The following is a 19,606-nucleotide window of genomic DNA, read 5'->3' as shown; positions in this document are numbered from 1 at the left end:
AGGTAGAAAGGAACAGGTTATTCAGACTATGGGGATCCACAAGCACAAGGGGGCATCAGAGAAGCTGAAAGGGGACAATTTTAGAACCAATGCTAGAAAGTTCTTTTTTACACAGAAGGTGGTGGACATGCTGGAATGCGCTTCCGTAGGTTGTGATAGGACAGAGTACACTACGGGGGTTCAAAGAAGGATTGGATAAATTCCTGAACGATAGGAGGCTTGAGGGATACAGATAGAGGTAGAGATAGGTTTTAGATAGAGTATGGATAGGAGGATAAAAGGGATCAAAGGGCTTAAAGAAGGATCACATTACAGGTCATGGGCCTGATGGGCCGCCGCGGGTGCGGACTGCTGGGCATGATGGACCTCTAGTCTGACCCAGCGGAGGCAACTTCTTATGTTCTTATGTCCAGTTATTTGCAACATTTTAAAGCAAGATTAAGAAAAGGGTTATTGTGTAAAGTCTGCCTTTTTGTGGATGATATAAAAATCTACAACATGGTAGATGCCCTGGGAGTTGCCGATAATAAAGATGAATCTAGCAAAACTTGGAGAATGATATGGACTTTGGAAGTTATTGTTTAGCATAGGGTCAGGCATTTTGACTGCAAAAACCCAAAGCAGCACTATAATATAGGGGTCTAAGTACTTTTGTGTATGAAAGAAGGGCTAGTCAAATTTTGACCATAATCACATGATATTAAAGTAGCCAAACAGTTTGAAAAGATGATAGCAAAAACTAGAAGCTTAGGTATTCTGGGAGATGAATGGTGAGAAGAAAAAAGGAGATGATAGTGTCTGCTGAAACTTCATTTGGAGTATAGTTCTATAATCTGGAAAGTCAAAAAGATACGAACAGGATAGAGTTGGTTCAGAGGGTGGCGTCTAAAATGGTCAGTGATCTTTATCACAAATTGGATTGGGATGGACTTAAAGATCACAATACGTATTCTTTGAAAGGAAAGTGAAAGAAAGGAAATATAATAGACATTTAGATAGTCTTATGAAATAAATGCACAGGAGGTGAGCCTCTCTTTCTACTGAACAGAGCTCTGGAATGAGGGGGTACAGGATGAAATGAAATGGGATAAAGTCAGGAGTAATTAAGGAAAAGTCTCACAGTAGAGGCGATGGAGACAAGGTGTGTATTTGAATTCAAGAAAGCATGGGACAAACACAGAGGATCTATAAGGGATAGGAAAGGATTGCAGAGCTTATTAGTTGCAATGGATGGACTGTATGGTCTTTATCTACTGTCATTTTTTTAGACTTCTATGTATAAATATGCTAAGTAGCCTGAGGGTATCCTCCAAAGTGCAGGTGAGACAAAAAAATATGTAATTCCCTAGAGTTTGTTGCTATTTTCTAAGCAGCAGCTTTGAATTGCAATGATAAATTTTACATAGTTGGCCATCATACTTGCATATCACTGCTAGACAACATTTAATTATCTTAAGCTCTGTTGATGCAACTGTTACTGATATTTTATCGTCACAACCTAGTGACTTTTGCGAGTTAAAAATGTTTGAACTAAAACACGGCATTTTGCAGCCACTGTGAATGCTCAAAGTGTCTGATTCTCAAAACCATGCTGCAAGTTAGGCAGTGGTAGGTGGTTGGTTATAAATGGCACGATAATTGACCGCATCATTTTAAAACCAATTTTAAAGTAATTTACCCCCTGTTTTACTACGGTGCGCCAACCGATTAGCACGCACTAAACGCTAACGCATCTACAGACTAACATGCACGCATTAGCATTTAGCGCACACTAAATCAATTAGCGTGCGCTAATCAATTAGCGCACTTAAGTAAAACAGGGCCTTAAAAAATGTAGGTGCCTGCAGCGCCTACAAAGAATGCTGTCCATTATAGAGGCGCCTACCGCTGCCTATATCACAAGTAAGTCTGGTTTGCACCAGAAGTGGATATGGGCACCGCCTCTGTAGTTTAAATTTTCAGCACAGATAGGTGCCACAAATGTAGGCCTGTAAAACCATGACCTACATTTCCAGTGCGTACTTTTGATGTGGGCACGATTCTGGAAACGACACTGTAGCTTGATCGACATGCATACAGCATCGCTCTTGTAGGCGGCCACCGATTATGACGCCGTTTGCGGAATCTGGCCCAAAGTGTCCACCCCCAGCTTTAACAAAGGCCTTCAGTTGCTTTGGGAAGTTTTAACATATTGATGACATCTTCACTTCGGTGTCCCGTTTCAGGAGCTCAAATTGTCAGCCACAAAAACATTAATGCTTTGTAATTTTGAGCGCCTGAAGAAGTATCAAAACAGGGCACCTCATTTGTGTTTAAATGAGCACTCATAGCAATGCACAAAAGGTCCAGTCGCTAATTATTGGTCAATGTTATCAATATGTGGTAGAATAAGAACAGGTTTTCTTGCTGTTTCAGATAAGTAGAAATTTTTATTTAATTTTGCACCACATGAGAAGAATTAACACTGAGTGGACTGCTATTGACTTGTCACAAATAATATGTGTTCTTTACATTCTTTGAGAGTCCAGGGATGAGATGCTACAAGTGTTGTCTCTGGAAGCATGATCAAGTAATGGATGGATTATGTCACTGACTCATGGCAACATGCACAGTGAGGAATCTACCGTGATATTTCACAGCAGTGTACATGAATAGTTTGCCGTTGCCTTCTCCCATATACAGCCTGTTTTACAAAGCCACGCGGCAACAGCCCAAAGTCCATTAAATCTCTATGGGCTTCAGGGCCGTTATCGCGCAGCAGACGTTAACGCAGCTTTGTAAAACAGGCCCATAGTGTATGGCTCCACTATGTCACTGCTGCCCAACATATAGAATATGGCTCTGAGTAACAAAAGAAAATTTCAAACTCTCAAGTCTAGATCAGTGTCTTGCAAACTTTGCAAAGACACGGCACACTAAACATGGTGGCCTTGGCTCAAGGGCATCCGGAAGTGCACGGACGTTGACGCGATGACATCACCTGCATGCATGACATCATCATGTCAATGTCCGCGCATGCACGAAGGCCCTCCAGATAGGGCCCCGAGTCACCAATTGGGGGGGTGCTGGAAGGGAAGAGGTGCAGAGAGGAGGGGCACTGGTGCCAGCTGACTGCCTACAGGATGTGCGTCTCACCAAGAGGCACGTCCTGTAGGCAGTCAGCTGGTGCCAGCACCTCTCCTCCTCCCCAGCGTCTTGTGGCACACCTGGAATCTCAGTCGGCACACAGTTTGGTCTTGATCAGTGGTCTCAAACTCGCGGCCCGGGGGCCAGGTACTATTTTGAGGCCCTCAGTATGTTTATCATAATCACAAAAGCAAAATAAAACAGTTTCTTGATCATATGTCTCTTTAACTATAAATTACAATATTATTATTAAGATTTAGCCAAAAGGAAACTATAAAGAGTTTTACCTCATGCAAAATTGTAATTTCTTTAATAAGACATTAACTATTTTTTTTTCTGTGGCCCTCCAAGTACCTACAAATCCATAATGTGGCCCTGGAAAGGGTCTAGATGGTATAAATACCGTATTTGCCGGCATATAAGACGACTGGGCGTATAAGACGACCCCCCAACTTTTACAGTTAAAACATAGAGTTTGTTATATACTCGCCGTATAAGACTACCCCTTCTTCCGCACACCTTCTCTACCGCCCCGGGTGCAGCACAGCCGGCCAGGTCCCCTTACTTTTGTGGCACTTCCCCGACCGACCGACAACAGCCCCGGTCCGACAAACCTCCCTGCCCTTAACCGCGAATCTAAATTACCTTCTTACAGCTGCTGTAAGAAGGTAATTTAGATTCGCGGCTACAGGGCAGGGAGGATTGTCGGACCCGGGCTGTTATCGGTCGGTCGGGGAAGTGCCACAAAAGTAAGGGAACCTGGCCGGCTGTGCTGCAACCGGGGCGGGGCGGGCCGCTCCTCTCCCTTGGTAGCCACTCGAACCGCGAGGCTACTCTCCTTCTCCTTATCTGCCCTGCCTGCAGCACAGAGCCGAACGGAAGTCTTCCCGACGTCAGCACTGACGTCGGAGGGAGGGAGGGCTTTGTTTAAGCTTTGTTTAAGCCCTCCCTCCCCTCCGACGTCAGCGCTGACATCGGGAAAACTTCCGTTCGGCTCTGTGCTGCAAGCAGAGAAGGTAGGGAGAAGAAGAGCCGCGTACATCCAGAAGACTGAGTACATCCAGCCCCGCGACCCTCGGAGGCGTCCCCATGGGATCCCCACGACCCTAGGGGGCGTCCCCACGGGATCACCGCGACCCTAGGGGCGTCCCCGTGCAGCTCTCTAATGTAAAGTAAGGGCATGTAAACAGTACCCGGCGTATAAGACGACCCCCGACTTTGGGGAGGATTTTAAGGTACTGAAAAGTCGTCTTATACGCCGGCAAATACGGTATATGCATATTGCCCTATATTCAGCAGTATTTAGCCAGCCGGGAATAGGTCCTGGCCGGCTATATAGTGCTAAGCCAGCTAACTGCTGATGTTTGACAAGTGATATCTGGCTATCTCCCACTGAATGTCCTGGTCACCAACTATGTTCTATGACATAGCCAGTCAGTGGCAATATTTATTGGTTGACCGGCTTAGTCTAGTGGCCAGATAGACCTATCCAAAAAACAAGTCTATCTTTGGCTGCTATGACTTATTGTTTATTGAAAACTTCTATACTGCTACTAATGACTGGGGAGTCAATTCAGAGCGGTTTACATGAGAACACATATTCTGTAATGTTGTTACAATACATGAGGTTATGTAAAAGCATTACAATGCATGAGCTTCTGTAAAAGTGCTATAATATAGAGTTAACGTTTTCTGTGATGCCTTAGCCAGTCAGACGATGAATATTGGCTTGACCAGCCATGTCAAATGTGGCTGAACTTAGTCCAGAAATTCAATGCTGGTGGCTAGGCATGGCCCCATCTTTGAATTTCTGGGTTTGTCACCAACCACAGGAGGTAGCCAAGCTGCCTCTCATGGTCTGAATATTGGACATACTGTTTCCACTCCAGCAATTGTCCATATTTACAGCAAACAAAAACATAGCAGTGACATCAGACACCAATTCTCAGCTCCTTGAATCTCTGTGGCAGAGCTGACAATTTACCCATTTCCAGGAGGGAGATGTTTTGTTCAGGCTTGGCTTTAAATGTATATCTCAAAGCAGTCTGGTATCTGTACAGTAGTCCCTTATTCAACCCAATCAGTGCTCTAGGTCCCATAATGCAAATTACCATCCTGGAACTGGGCAATTTGGAATCTCTGCTGTGGAATGAATCTTTCCAATTTTTCCATCTGATCTTTCTCTATAACACAAGAATATCTGAGCACACTCTTGCCCTCTTCTTTAAGATAAAGTTATCACTTAAATACCTTCATGAACCCTTATGACATGCGGTAGCTTTCCTCTCATTGACTGGACAAGATTTCCATCTTGTCTGACTCTCCACCTTGCATCTTTTTTTTTCTCCTGAAACACAGCTACCAAATGACCCATTCCAGGAGGGAGACTTGTGGCCAGTCCTGCTTTTTTTAATTATTATTTATTTATTCAATTTTCAAAATTACAAGTCAAGAAAAGAAAATCACAGCAATATTATAATTCAAGATACCAATTAACTTAAATCAGCTCAAGTCCACAAAAGATCCAAAATGTAATTATAAACGGAAAAAATAAAGAAATATTATTAAGGAAAATAATGCAAGTCAGCTGATGAGGACATCTTAATTATTCTATACTCCTCCATTCTTTTCCTTCTCAAGCCGAGAAAGAGATAGGAAAGTTGTCAGCTGGTAAGGCTCAAATAAAACATATTTTTGGGAATTATATTGTATAACACAGTTACAAGGATATCGCAGGAAAAAAGTTGCTCTAAGAGCTATAATTCCCAGTTTTAACATAAGAAACTCTTTTCTTCGCCTTTGTGTGTCTCTGGCTAAATCTGGGAACATTTGTATTTTGAGTCCCATAAATTATTTCGCTCTATTTTTAAAGAAAAGTCTCAAAATCCAATTCTTGTCCATTGTTAGAGCTAAAGTTGCCACTAATGTTGCGGGAGTAGCCATTTCTTTATCTGATAATTCCAATAATGCCGATACATCTATTGGACCTTGGCTATCTTCCTGTTGCTGAATTTGATTTTTCTTGGGAAGGTAGTACATATGTGTAAATGGAGGTAATGAACCCTCAGGAACTTCTAATATTTCCGTCAGGTATCGTTTTAACATCTCTTGTGGAGTAATTGTTGTAATTCGTGGAAAATTAATCAATCTGATATTGTTGCCTCTTGAAAAATTTTCAAATGTTTCAATCTTCCTTCTTAAATTTACATTGTCCTTAATTAAAGTCTCTTTAAGCTGTTTGGAAGATTTTAATTCATTTTTGATAGTGTCTAAAGATATATTGGAGTCAGCAATATCTTGCTTTATTAAGGTAATTTCTTTTTCTTGGTCTTTCATTTTCCCCTCCACTTGCACTTGTTGGACATTAATTGTTTTCGCCATATTTGCCACCAGGTCCCACAAGGCATCTAAAGTAACTTCTTGGGGCTTAACTATGGTAGGAAATTGTAAATGAGTAATCAATAGTTTATGCTCACCATTCGACCGCTCTCCTCCACTTCCCCCCGCCTGAGTAGGTCCAGTTTCAGTTGTTGCAGCAACCCCGTCCATATTCAGGCTCTCCTGCAGAGCCTGTGAGCCTGAATTGGCTTCCTCAACACAGCTCCACGCAGCCTCTAGGGGAGAGCTCATCCCGACTTCCGGTAGGCTCTTGATCCCTGGGGAGCTGGTTGCACGGGGGTGCAAAGGAGGAGGTCTTACGTCGGGGCTCAGAGTGGTCTCAAGACTTCGGTGAGACACCTCCGTTCCGTTCCCACGGGGTGTCTCTAACTGCAATCCCGACGTCATCATGGTGCCCTGGAATCGCCAAAACAGCGCTTCTATATTGCCAGAGGTAGGTGTTCCGGAGTGCAGGGAAGCCCCACCGGTGCTCTTTCCCCTTCTTTTTGGCATGTTGAAGGCAAAAATGAAGCTCTGAGAAACTCAGAAATTTACTTTAGCATCTGTTCGGCGACCTGCTTCAGCGGTTTGCGTCCGCGGCCATCTTGGATCCCCTGCAAGCTAGTATTTTAACCTGAGCATCAGCCAGTCCTGCTTTTAAACATAGCCCAAAGCAGTGTAGTATTTTTAGTCCATGATTCTTATGAAAATTGTGAGCCATGGAATCGAGGGTGAAATACTCACGTGGATTAAAAAACTGGCTGGAGTATAGGAAACAGAGAATGGGGGTAAATGGACAATAATCGGACTGGAAGAGCGTCACCAGTGGGGTGCCCCGGAGCTGCTGAGAGGCACGTCCGTTTCACGGCTCAAGCATCACGTGACCTCCTATGCTCTTATGTTCATTCAATTCAGTGCTGCAGGTTCCATAATGCACCAGTATAAGGTTGGCAGAAATCCAGGACCAGCCAAAAGGTCTCCCTCTTGGAATGGGTAGCTTGGCAGCTCTGCTGAAGAAACAACTTATTTTCATACTAAAGGGAAAAGAAGTTCTCCTCTCTTCCCAGTAAAACTCCTATCAGTAGCACCCTTTTGGCTGTCCCATATAACTTAAATAACCTCAAAATTTTCTGTGTAACACACTAAATCCTTAAACAAGGCAAACCATAAGACAGAAAAATCCAAACTGGATCTAATAGAGAAGTTATGTGGATCTCAAGCCCGATGTGTCTTACGAGCTGATAACCATAGGGTGAGCTATCATCGGTCCTTTTAAATTCTCTCTAAATATCTTTACTATAAATTATTTTAATTCTCTTTGTAAATATATTGAAAGACTTATTAATTATTCTGATTTCCAGTTAACAGCCAGTGCTCCTATTTTCCACTGTATAAATGATGGAGTACTTAGCTTGATGGTGTGATGACTGATGACGACGGAAGATCTCCGTTTCGCTCTTATAAATTTTAACAGAGCTTCATCAGGAAAAGTGTAAACTTTAACACTATTTAGATTAGCAACAGTTCTACTAAATGAAAGTAGAACTGTTTCATTTAGTAGAACTGTTGCTAATCTAAATAGTGTTAAAGTTTACACTTTTCCTGATGAAGCTCTGTTAAAATTTATAAGAGCGAAACGGAGATCTTCCGTCGTCATCAGTCATCACACCATCAAGCTAAGTACTCCATCATTTATACAGTGGAAAATAGGAGCACTGGCTGTTAACTGGAAATCAGAATAATTAATAAGTCTTTCAATATATTTACAAAGAGAATTAAAATAATTTATAGTAAAGATATTTAGAGAGAATTTAAAAGGACCGATGATAGCTCACCCTATGGTTATCAGCTCGTAAGACACATCGGGCTTGAGATCCACATAACTTCTCTATTAGATCCAGTTTGGATTTTTCTGTCTTGTGGTTTGCCTTGTTTAAGGATTTAGTGTGTCCCATATAACTGACATGAATCGGCCACACACGCTGATTCTCAAAGTTCTCTTTTTATACTCTGGCCTCGACCCTTGGGAAATGGGATAACACTTCTCAATTTCACAACACTGAACCCAACCAGGGAAAGATCCCTTTTTAACACAAAGTATTAGACATACCAGATATAGACTCTAGGGGGTCCCTAGACCCAGAAACATCAGAAAATATTTCTTCAAGGAAAGGAGGGTGAATGTCTAGAATGGCCTCACAATGGAAATCAAAATAATAACAGAAAGACTGGAATAAGCACAGAGGATCTATAGCTGCAAAGAAATGAGGGGAAACCTAGACATGAACTGGTTCTATGGCCTTTGGCCAGAGCTGTTTGGTCAGGATTGTGGTTTATTTTTATGAGGCAATGAAAGGAAAGAATATGCAAAGCAAGCATATGCTCCCTCTTATTCAATGTGTGGCTCTTCTGACAACACAGTGCAAAGAAGTTCATACTGCCTGAAGACATTTACTCTTCCACCCCAATCAATTTTTTATGTAAGAAAAGCCTAAACGCAAGGATTAAGCCCTCCAGTGTTCTGCTCCCTCTGATGCTTTGCGACAGGAAGTCATCATTGGAGGGGTTGGGACTTGATATCCTTTGAGCTCTGCCTGTTCTCAAGGCTCCATGCTCGTTTATGAGTGGAATTACATGACTGAGGTGGAGGTAAAGTAGTGGTGGCATCAGGGAAAACAGTGGCATAGGTATGGGAGCCTTGGAGGCCTGACCCTTCCCCCCCACTTTAAGCTCAAGTCCCTCCAGACAGCAGTACCTTGAATGGCCATTGGAAGAGGTTCAGATTGCGGAGCTCCTCAGCTGGCAAGGCTTGGGCATCAATGATAAAATGCAGGGATCTACCTTCAGAGGCTTCAACAATGAGGTTCTTACATAGCGCCTGAGAACAGATTCTGGGATAGGACTAACAGGTGCTGAGAGTCCTATGACTTTAAAGGTCACTCACTAACCCTATGTTCCATTCAAAAACTTAGTCCATTTGAAGTCTTTGGTGCAAAGCTGAGAAATATCCTGAAAATCCATAAAATCACAGTACAGGCAGAAAAACCGCAGAATAGTTGAAAGTACAAAATTCTTCAAGGTCACAGTTCTCACTCTTTATAATTTATCACTCCTGAAGCATGAAAAATGTCACATCTGATGCACCACCACTCAAGCATCTTGAGCAATATCTGAGAGACTCTTTGGGCCTTCCACTGCTACCTCTAATATTAGGAAATTGTAGGCAGTCTCTGTCTTCTCAAAGAATTATGGAAAAACCTTTTGATGATGAGTCCTAAGATTGGGTTTCTTTTCATTCTAGCTAGGGAACCTCACTTTCCTTTAACTCACTTCAAGTATTCTCCTGAAAACTCATTCCTCAAAGATTCTTGGAAAGTCTCTCTCTCTCTCCAAAAGGAAAGGGGGAGTTCCCCTCCTATGCAGCCTATAAAAGCACAGCCTTTTAGCGAAATCTAGTTTTTGTTTGCTTTTTGCAAGAACTCATGTTCTCTCTAAGCAGAGCATATGAGCAATCATTCATACATTTTACATAGTTGTTGCATGGTCCCTCACAAAAATAGTGACCCGACCCGACAAAATTAAACGATAAAAATTAATTAAACTAAACTAAGAGCTCCTTTTACAAAGCCGCGCTAGCGGTTTTATCGCACGCACCAGATTAGCGCGTACTATAGCGCGCGTTAGCCGTAAATCTACCGCCTGCTCAAAAGGAGGCGGTAGCGGCTAGTTTGTGCGGCATTTTAGCACGCACTATTCCTCGCGTTAAGGCCCTAGTGTGGCTTTGTAAAAGGAGCCCTAAATCAATTACCATATGTGTGGTGTTTTTTTTGTGCTATATAGAGAAATATATTGCTAATACTAGGATCAAAAATTGTTGGTTTTTAAAACCTGTCGCTCACACACACCAAAAAAACTTTGCACGCAACCAGTCACTTCTTAGAAGGAACACTGCCTACGACTCACTGAATTTTCTACACAGGGCTGATACAAGGATATTTGACACACTAGGCAAACAAATCAATGCTTTAGTCCCTTATAGCCCACCATTTCCTCTCCCTACCCCCAACCAGGTGTCTAACATCTCTCCTTCCCCAGCCCCCAGCACCCATACCATGGGTTCTACCATATCATCTCTACATCCCTCCTCTGTTTAGATCTTATTTCTCCTATCTCCTCATGTTTAGCATTCCCCTTCCCATAGCCAGTAGCCTTTTTTTTGGGGGGGGGGGGGAGGCAAGGGCATCTGAGATGGACTGAAGGGCACCCCTTCATCTCTGCTCTTCCTCCCTCACCCCATTAAAGATGGTACTTTTGCTGACAGGGATTCCCAATCTTTGCCAGCTGAGAAGCTCTGCAGTCTGAACCTCTTCCAGTAGCCATTCAAGGTACTGCTGTCTGGAAGTAGTTATGGGGGAGAGGCCAGGCTGTGCCATGGGGGCCCCTGCTGCCACCATTACTTTACCATCACCTTAGCCTGAGATTCCACTCATAAATAAAAGTGCAGTGTGGAGCCTTGAGGCAGCAGAATGCTGGGAGATTTAATCAAGCATCTGTGCCAATAGAGCTCATGCTGGCATACAGAAGCTATAAATTACCAAAGATGAGCTGCACCGCCATCCCCCAAATCTGTCTCCCCAGATATAGGGAATTCTATAACAGGTACTAGCATGCATATTATAACTAAATTCTTTATACAGTATAGCACTCAAAAGAGTACATGCAAATATGGGTGTGCACCCAATATATGCATGCAATTTAGCTCCCTCTCTCTATCCTTTCCCTCCATCTATTTGCATCTCTTCCCTCTTTCTTCCCTTCCCCTCCATCCCTGTGCACTTTCTCCTCCCTCTCTCTCCCTTTCCCGTGATCTGACATCTCTGTATTCCTCCTTCCCCCATTCTATGGTCTGGCATATTTTTCCTCTCCTTCCCACAGCCTGGCATTTTTCTCCCATGGTCTGGCATCTATGTCTTCTTTCCTCCCCTGGTCTGTGTTCCCCCCTGCTCTCATCCGTACCCCCATCCCTGGGCTAATTTAAAACAACTCCAGGGAGCCCTGTGGTCTGGGCATCTCTTCCCCTTCTGTCCCTCTCCTTCCTTTCCCCTCACATTCCCAATCTCCTTTCAAAGTCAAATCTTCTTTTTCAGAGGGGCTCTGGTGCAGCAGCCATTGTCACAAGCTGCCAGCGCTGCCCTGAAGCTTTCCCTAAGTCGCAATTTGCCTCCCCCTGATGCAACCTCCTGTTTCCATCTGGGCGAATCATGGCAGAGGGAAAGCTTTGGGGCAGCGCCAGCAGCTTGTGAGAGTGGCTGCCACACCAGGACCCCTCTGAAAAAGAAGATTTGACTTTGAAAGGAGACCGGGATGGTGAGGGGAAGGGAGGGACAGAAGAAATGCCACCACTCAGGCACCCACAGCATCCACATAGCTGGTGCCTATGCTAATATCAATGGAAACAGGCAGGGCAGGCTCAAGCTCACTCATGTGGGTAAGGGAGGTAGGAGTAGGAGGGGTGTGTGTACTGGAGAGCTTCAGATGGAGATCTAAACTCTGAGAAAAGGTCCAGATACTTTAGCTATTCTTTTGGTTCCCAAATTGTAATGCAAAACTCTGTACTGTCCCAGAAAAAAAGAAATCTGAACAAATGACTGCCCTAACCTCCTGAGTGCTGAGCACATATTTCAGGACTCCAGTAAACATTTGGGCCCTAGGCATGTACCTAGTTTGCCTATGCCTGGGTCAGACATAGTTTGTAGTTTATTAACTGCTGGATATGCAGATACCCTGTCTATATTTTAATTTATACAAATAAAAATGTATTGTTTTTATTTTCCTTTAGGAAGTACCATCTCTTACAAAAATCTAACTAAACCACTAGATTTATGGTTGTGGTAGCTAAGACCTTAGTTGCATCACACCAACTTATAGATTCTATTCACCTCCTTTGATACTTGTTTGATGAAAACTGAAGCAGATAAAATGGTATAGGAAGAGGAGCAAAGATATAAAAGATGAGGGGTAAGAAACCAAGCCAGCACAAGTAAAAACACAAAATATGCCAGAGGAGCTGATTCAGACTAGCTATTCATTGTAGTAGGTATGAAACTTTTCTGCCATCATGTGGTCAATCTCAGTATTACATAAGTTTTAACAGGTGTTCAAATACTGTAGTGCCTAGTTTTATTAATTTAGTACAATTTCATTAGGGTCTTCGATAAAGCTTCATGTCAATGAAGAGTAAATTTGCTTACAGGATTCATTTCTGATGCTATGGATAATTCATTCTGTTATGGAATTTGCAGTTTTGATTTCCTTAGAAAAATACAAGGATTGCAAAAGGGGCAAACTGTAGACAAGTGTGCATGTGTGTGTGTGTGTGTATCTGGTCTTTACATAAGGAATGATTTTACTCTTTGGCTCCAATTTGTTCTTGTCCCTCCAAGAATTACCTCAGCCTCCCAGCCAGACTTTCCAAAACCTGGTAGTTTGTCTGGGTTTTGGAAAGCCCCAACCTCCTGGCCGTGTCTGACATCACATGCATCCACGCATGCTTGGAGGCTCTCCAGATGCAGCCCGGAGTTCAGAAAAGAAAGACAAAGCTTTGTGGGGGCGGGGCTGGAAGCGGAATGTGGCAGGAATGAGGTGAGGCTGAGGGCTTTCTTAAGAGATCAGATTCCACAGGTGAACCTTGAGGGGAAGATTGCTGGCCTAGTGCATAACCTGTGTTAAAGCTTAATGTTAGATCATATTGTGGTAACCCACTGCTGGTGAGTGACATTTTTTTGAATTTTTGGTTTAATTGTCACTACGATAGTGTTCTTGAGAGACGTTTAAATACCTACATAATATAAATGTGAAAGGAAACTCTGCAATGAGAGGGCACAGGATGAAGTTAAGAGGTGATAGGCTCAGGATTAATCTGAGGAAATACTTTTTTATAGAAAGGGTGGTAGATGCGTGGAACAGTCTCCCGGAAGAGGTGGTGGAAACAGAGACTGTGTCTGAATTCAAGAGGACCTGGGATAGGCATGTGGGATCTCTCAGAGATAGAAAGAGATAATGATTACTGCGGTTGGGCAGACTAGATGGGCCAGTTGACCTTTATCTGCTGTCATGTTTCTATGTTTCTAAGGCGAGGATGGGGAAGAATGGGGCGGACCATGTGTCTGGGTTTCTCCGTTGAAAAATCTGGTAAACCTACTAATAATCGACACTATGCCAGTGTTCTTCAATGTAAGGCCAATGGGCCAGTGGTACAGCCCTGGAAACCTCTGTAACAGCCCTCACTGTCTTTTTTTTTTTTTGGGGGGGGGGGGGGTGTTTCCTACTATTCTTTGCCTCTCTATTCAAGCTGAGGGCAAAAAGAAGGAAATGGTTGCAGTGGCTTATTGAGGGAAGTTTGTTTCCGGGACAGAGATGCCTTCTTCGCTTCCCCACAGCATTGAGATGCCCTCCCCCATACTTGTTCAAATTGTGAAGAGGTACAAGGAAGGGAAGAAGAGGAGAGATACTGATGATCCTGCCAAGGTGCCACATGAGGGAATCCATCCCTTCACTACACAAGTATAGCAGATGTATGTCTTGCAGCCATAATCAGTTACTAAGACGTCCAGGATGCCATAGACATGCTTTAAAAGCAAATACGGGCCAAAAAGGAACCCAAACTGAATAGATGTCCACAGGAAGGTTGAAGGCATGATTCCTGCACACTACCCCAATGGTTACTGAACCTTTCCAATGCCCCCCCCCCCCCCAAGAACTGAATGAAACAGTACATATTGTCTCTATAACAGCAGCACCTGGTATGGGAAAACAGGAAGCAGGTTTCTGCATTATGGGACCTGCAGCACTGATTTCAATGGATAGAATCATATACTACACTACATATACTAAACAGAAACAAGACCACACCAAAACAGAATGGAGACACCAAATCAAACAATACAAAATCAAACTGAAGGAAAAAAGAACAGACTACTACTCCAAACTCATTGGCACCGATAAACCGGACACAAAAAAACTTTTCAACCTTGTCAGAAATCTCACTGATACCAAACCCCACCTCGCCACCCTAGGAAACCAAACTCCACCAGCCTCCCAACTAGCGGACCATTTCAAACACAAAATCATCACAATCAGATCCACATTTAACAACTCTCGAAACATCTTAGAAGAGATACTAACAAAACCCACAAAAGACGAAGCCACCTCAGCAGATAGGATCTGGACCGACTTCCCAACGACACAATGGTCAGACCTAGACCGGCTGTATAAAAAATACAGCAAATCTTCATGTGATTTGAACAATTGTCCTCCTTATCTACTAGCTACAGCGTCCACTAAATTCACAGCTGGTCTCACGCTATGGCTGCAAACTATCCTAAGGGAAGGTCAGTTCCCCCCGGAACTTGGCGAAATCATAATTACTCCCATACTAAAAGACCCCAAAGGCCCAATAGACAGCCCAACAAATTATAGACCAATCGCTTTTATACCTCTATACGTCAAACTCATAGAGGGTCTAGTAGCACAATATCTCGCCAATTACCTAGAAGACCACCACATCCTACACCCTACTCAATCCGGATTCAGAACCAATCACAGTACTGAAACACTTCTGGTTTCCCTACTAGACATAGCCCATCAGCACCTCAGCAAAGGAAATAAGTTACTAATCATCCAACTCGATCTTTCAGCAGCATTCGACTTAGTTGACCATTCCATACTACTCCAGATACTAGATGCCATAGGAATATCAGGTAATGTTCTCAACTGGTTCCAAGGATTCCTCAAAACAAGATCATACAGAGTCAAGTCAAATGATCTTCTATCCGACTCATGGTCAAACCCCTGCGGAGTTCCACAAGGATCCCCTCTATCGCCCATACTTTTCAACCTCTTCATAGCATCCCTAGGCACGGCCCTAGACGCCCTAAACATTACATCCTTCAGCTACGCGGATGATATAACCATCCTCCTCCCCTTCGACATTCAAGACCCCACCTCCAACGGACGCCTGAAAACAACATTGGAAATTGTAGAAAAATGGATGACGAACCACAAGTTAAAACTGAATACGGAGAAAACCAAATTCCTACTACTAGAGAAGGAACAAAAACCATCCCTAACAGAACTAGATGTAAACACAATCAAATATCCAATACAGAATATTCTCAAAATTCTGGGAACACACCTAGACAGAGGCTGCACAATGCAAACACAAATACACAAAACCATAAAAAAAGCATTCTTCACCATGCGAAACCTAAGAAAAATAAGAAAATTATTTTCCAAAGAACACTTCAAGATCATTGTACAATCCCTCATACTCAGCTCCTTAGATTACTGCAACAGCCTCTACCTACCTTACCCAAATACTATGATAAAACAACTACAGACCGTTCAGAACACAGCTATCAGACTCATCTACTCGCTCAGCAAATTCGACCACGTCACACCCGCCTATGTAGACTCTCACTGGCTTCCGATAAAAGCAAGAACTCAATTCAAACTCTACTGCTTACTTTTCAAAATAACCCATGGTATGGCCCCCAATTACCTGAACAACCGTCTTTGCCGCTACCGACTACCCAGATCAAGAAGAACTCAGAATCTTTTCACCTTCCCCCCTCATAATGGTACCCGACGTAAGAAACTTTACGACAGCCTTCTAGCAACTCAGGCAGCGAAAATTGACCTCACCATCACCAAACTGATGATCAAAACAACAGACATCAAAGTGTTTCGGAAAGAAATCAAAACATTTCTTTTCAAAAAACACGTCCTTACTTAATATTCCCCTCCCCAATCACACATGCACTCTCCCCAGCAAATAACACACTAGTCATCCCCTTGAACCTCATTTACCAAAAATATCCAAACTCCTAAATAAGCATCTCCCTTAGGTATCCATTTAACCTTCTCCTAAATAAGCATCTCCCTTAGGTATCCACTCAACTGATTCCTTCAAAGTTAGGTATCTTTCTTCAGTTGCCTATATTGTTTTCCCCACTGAACCTTGTAACTACTTGAACCCTGTCAAGCTATTCTATCGATAAATCCAGATATCTTATACTTGTACTTCTATACCACAACATGTAATTTACTTAAATTGTTGTAATGTAATTCTCTCGGTAATGTCCTGATCTCTTTTAACTGTAATCCGCTTAGAACCGCAAGGCACAGGCGGAATAGAAATCACAAATGTAATGTAATTTTAAAACCAGGACTGGAATGGGTAACCTGGTCACCCTACTCAACGCATACTTAGGCATACCAACTTATGCCTGACAATAACATGGTGTAGAAGGGCACGCCTCCACATGGTTGCACCAATAATGGCTTACACTAGTATTCTATAAACAAAATCTTGGTGCGTAAGATGCAGTGGCGTAGTGAGGGTGAGAGGTACGGGGGAAGGGAAGCAGCACACACGTGTGACCGGGGTGGCGGCAGGGCAGGGCAGGAGCAGGGGGCGGAGAGGAAGATGCGTGCCTGTAACCATTTAAATAAATTAGACTCATAGGCATCCAACTCATATAACTTCTTAAAGAAAAAGGCAATAGTAATTCACAGCCTCAATATATAAGGGATTACAAACCTTATACAGGTATATTTAAACCTTTTTCAATCGCGATTGAAAAAGGTTTAAACATATAAGGTTTGTAATCCCTTATATATTGAGGCTGTGTACCCATTTAAAAGCACATTTCTTTCAATTAGCTTTTTTTTTAATTTGAAGAAAAGAGTTTGGGACTGCAGTCTGTATTTATTTATTTATCTAATTTTAATAAAATTTTCTTTGGTTGATATCAATTAGGTAATTTTTATTGATATTTTGACTGTTATGGAATACAGTACTCCCCTGAAATTCGCAGGGGTTCCGTTCTAGATTAGTTAGTTGAAGACCCTCCTCTTCAATTAAAGGTCACCCTCAGTCTACATCCAATCCCCTTAAACCCCACCTCTACCCTTCTTTCTCCATTCTAATCTTCTGCCTAAATTTCTGTATAGTCCACTCTCAGCCTATACTCAAATAACTTGTATCTAAACTAAACTACTTATATTTAAACTACTGTTCTTAATTTGCTGTATAGTCCCTATATCTAAACTGCTGCACAGTCTTGAATGTCCAAGTATTTAAATCTACTGTATAATCTTGTATGTCCAATTCACTCCATTGTGAATGTTTACTTGTAAACCATTCTGAGCTACTGGGAGGACAGGATAAAAATCTAAATAAATAAATAAATAAATAAGATACATGCAAAATGTCTCTTGGACTTCTCTTACTCTCTTTCCCTCTCTCACTGATATATTCCTTCTCCTACTCTCATTTCCACTAGGTAGGCTTCACCCCAGAACTCTTCCTCCTCCCCAGGGCTAACCCCAACACATCCCTCCTACGAGAGTGAGGCAGCTGACACCTTTGAGGTGAACAGAGGTGTCCAATTTGGTTTATAAGAGGTGGGAACAGTTTGGTGCATAGGAGATGGGCAGGGAATGATGTTTAGAGTGTTCAAGGAATGTAGTAGGGATGCACATTCATTTGAAATAACATGAAAAATATGCATAACATTTTAGCTCAAAATCTCATGAACAGTCCCCCACCCCCATTTCTGATTTTTTTTTCCCTGTGTCAGTAATTTGCACTTGTGAACACTGAACAAAAGGTTGCACTATTTCACTATAGTGCTCACTAATGCAACAAGTGTGCAACATGAATAACCTTGTTGTTGTTGTTAGGTGCCATCAACTCATGCTCGAGTCCTAGTGACTTGATGAATTGCGGATCTAAAAAAAATTGGTTTTGTGCTAGTCCGGAATGGTCCTCCAGCATCATCCCCATGGTTGTTTTCAACATGTCCAGCCATCTGATTGTGGGTCGTCCTCTTCGCCTGGTTCCTTTTGATCTTCCCAAACATGATATCCTTTTCCAGTGATCTCTCTCTTCTGATGGTATGACCAAAATAAGACAGTCATAACTTAATAATTTGGGCTTCGAGTGACATAGTCAGTTTGATCTCTTTCAGAATCGATTTGTTAGCTCTTCTGGTGGTCCACGGCATGCCTAAAATCTTTCTCCCTATATTCTTTCTCCGATGGTCCAAATCACTATTTATACTTAGAGCAATAAATATAATCACAATATTTTCACTCTAAGTTAGAACAAATTTTCATTCAATTCATTTATCTAATTTGGTACACCAGAGACTTCAGAAACACCACTCCACTGTCCAATGCATAATTTTCTTAGCGAGGAGATTTAGGTGTTAAATCCTTATAGAACATAAGAACATAAGAAGTGCCTCTGCTGGGTTAGACCAGAGGTCCATCGTGCCCAGCAGTCTGCTCACGCGGCGGCCCAACAGGTCCAGGACCTGTGTAGTAGTCCTCTATCTATACCCCTCTATCCCCTTTTCCTTCAGAAAATTGTCCAATCCCTTCTTGAACCCTAATACCGTACTCTGTCCTATCACGCCCTCTGGAAGCTCATTCCAGGTGTCCACCACATGTTGGGTAAAGAAGAACTTCCTAGCATTCATTTTGAATCTGTCCCCTTTCAGCTTTTCCGAATGCCCTCTTGATCTTAGAGTTTTTGAAAGTTTGAAGAATCTGTCCCTCTCCACTTTCTCTATGTCCTTCATGATCTTGTCTCTATCATATTCCCTCTAATCCTCCTCTTCTCTAGGGAAAAGAGCCCCAGTTTCTCCAGTCTCTCAGTGTATGAAAGGCTTTCCATACCTTTTATCAAACGCGTCGCTCTCCTTTGAACCCTCTCGAGTATCGCCATATCCTTCTTAAGGTACGGTGACCAAAATTGGACGCAGTACTCCAGATGCGGATGCACCATCGCCCGATACAACGGCAGGATAACTTCTTTCATTCTGGTTGTAATACCCTTCTTGATTATACCTAGCATTCTATTCGCTCTCTTAGTGGCCACTGCACACTGTGCTGACGGCTTCATTGTCTTATCAACTATTACCCCAAGTCCCTTTCTTGGGTACTCTCCGTCAATAACATCCCTCCCATCGTATAGCTGTACCTCGGGTTTCTGCTTCCCACATGCAATACTTTACATTTCTCTACATTGAACTAA

General features: G+C 42.7%; 1 long non-coding RNA gene across 1 annotated transcript in view; it reads left to right on the top strand.

Annotated features, from left to right (window-relative positions):
- The first annotated feature begins 13,185 nt into the window (after positions 1–13,185).
- Positions 13,186–19,606, top strand: part of LOC117347139 — a 42,868-nt gene continuing 36,447 nt past the window's right edge. Inside the window, exon 1 of the long non-coding RNA XR_004536722.1 lies at positions 13,186–13,271. This is a non-coding gene — a long non-coding RNA (uncharacterized LOC117347139). The remainder of the gene's footprint in view (positions 13,272–19,606) is intronic.

The sequence above is a fragment of the Geotrypetes seraphini genome, chromosome 13, assembly GCF_902459505.1.
Source record: "Geotrypetes seraphini chromosome 13, aGeoSer1.1, whole genome shotgun sequence".
NCBI lineage: Eukaryota > Metazoa > Chordata > Amphibia > Gymnophiona > Dermophiidae > Geotrypetes > Geotrypetes seraphini.
Note: the sequence above shows the minus strand (reverse complement) of the source record. Positions and strands in the feature narration are given on the sequence as shown.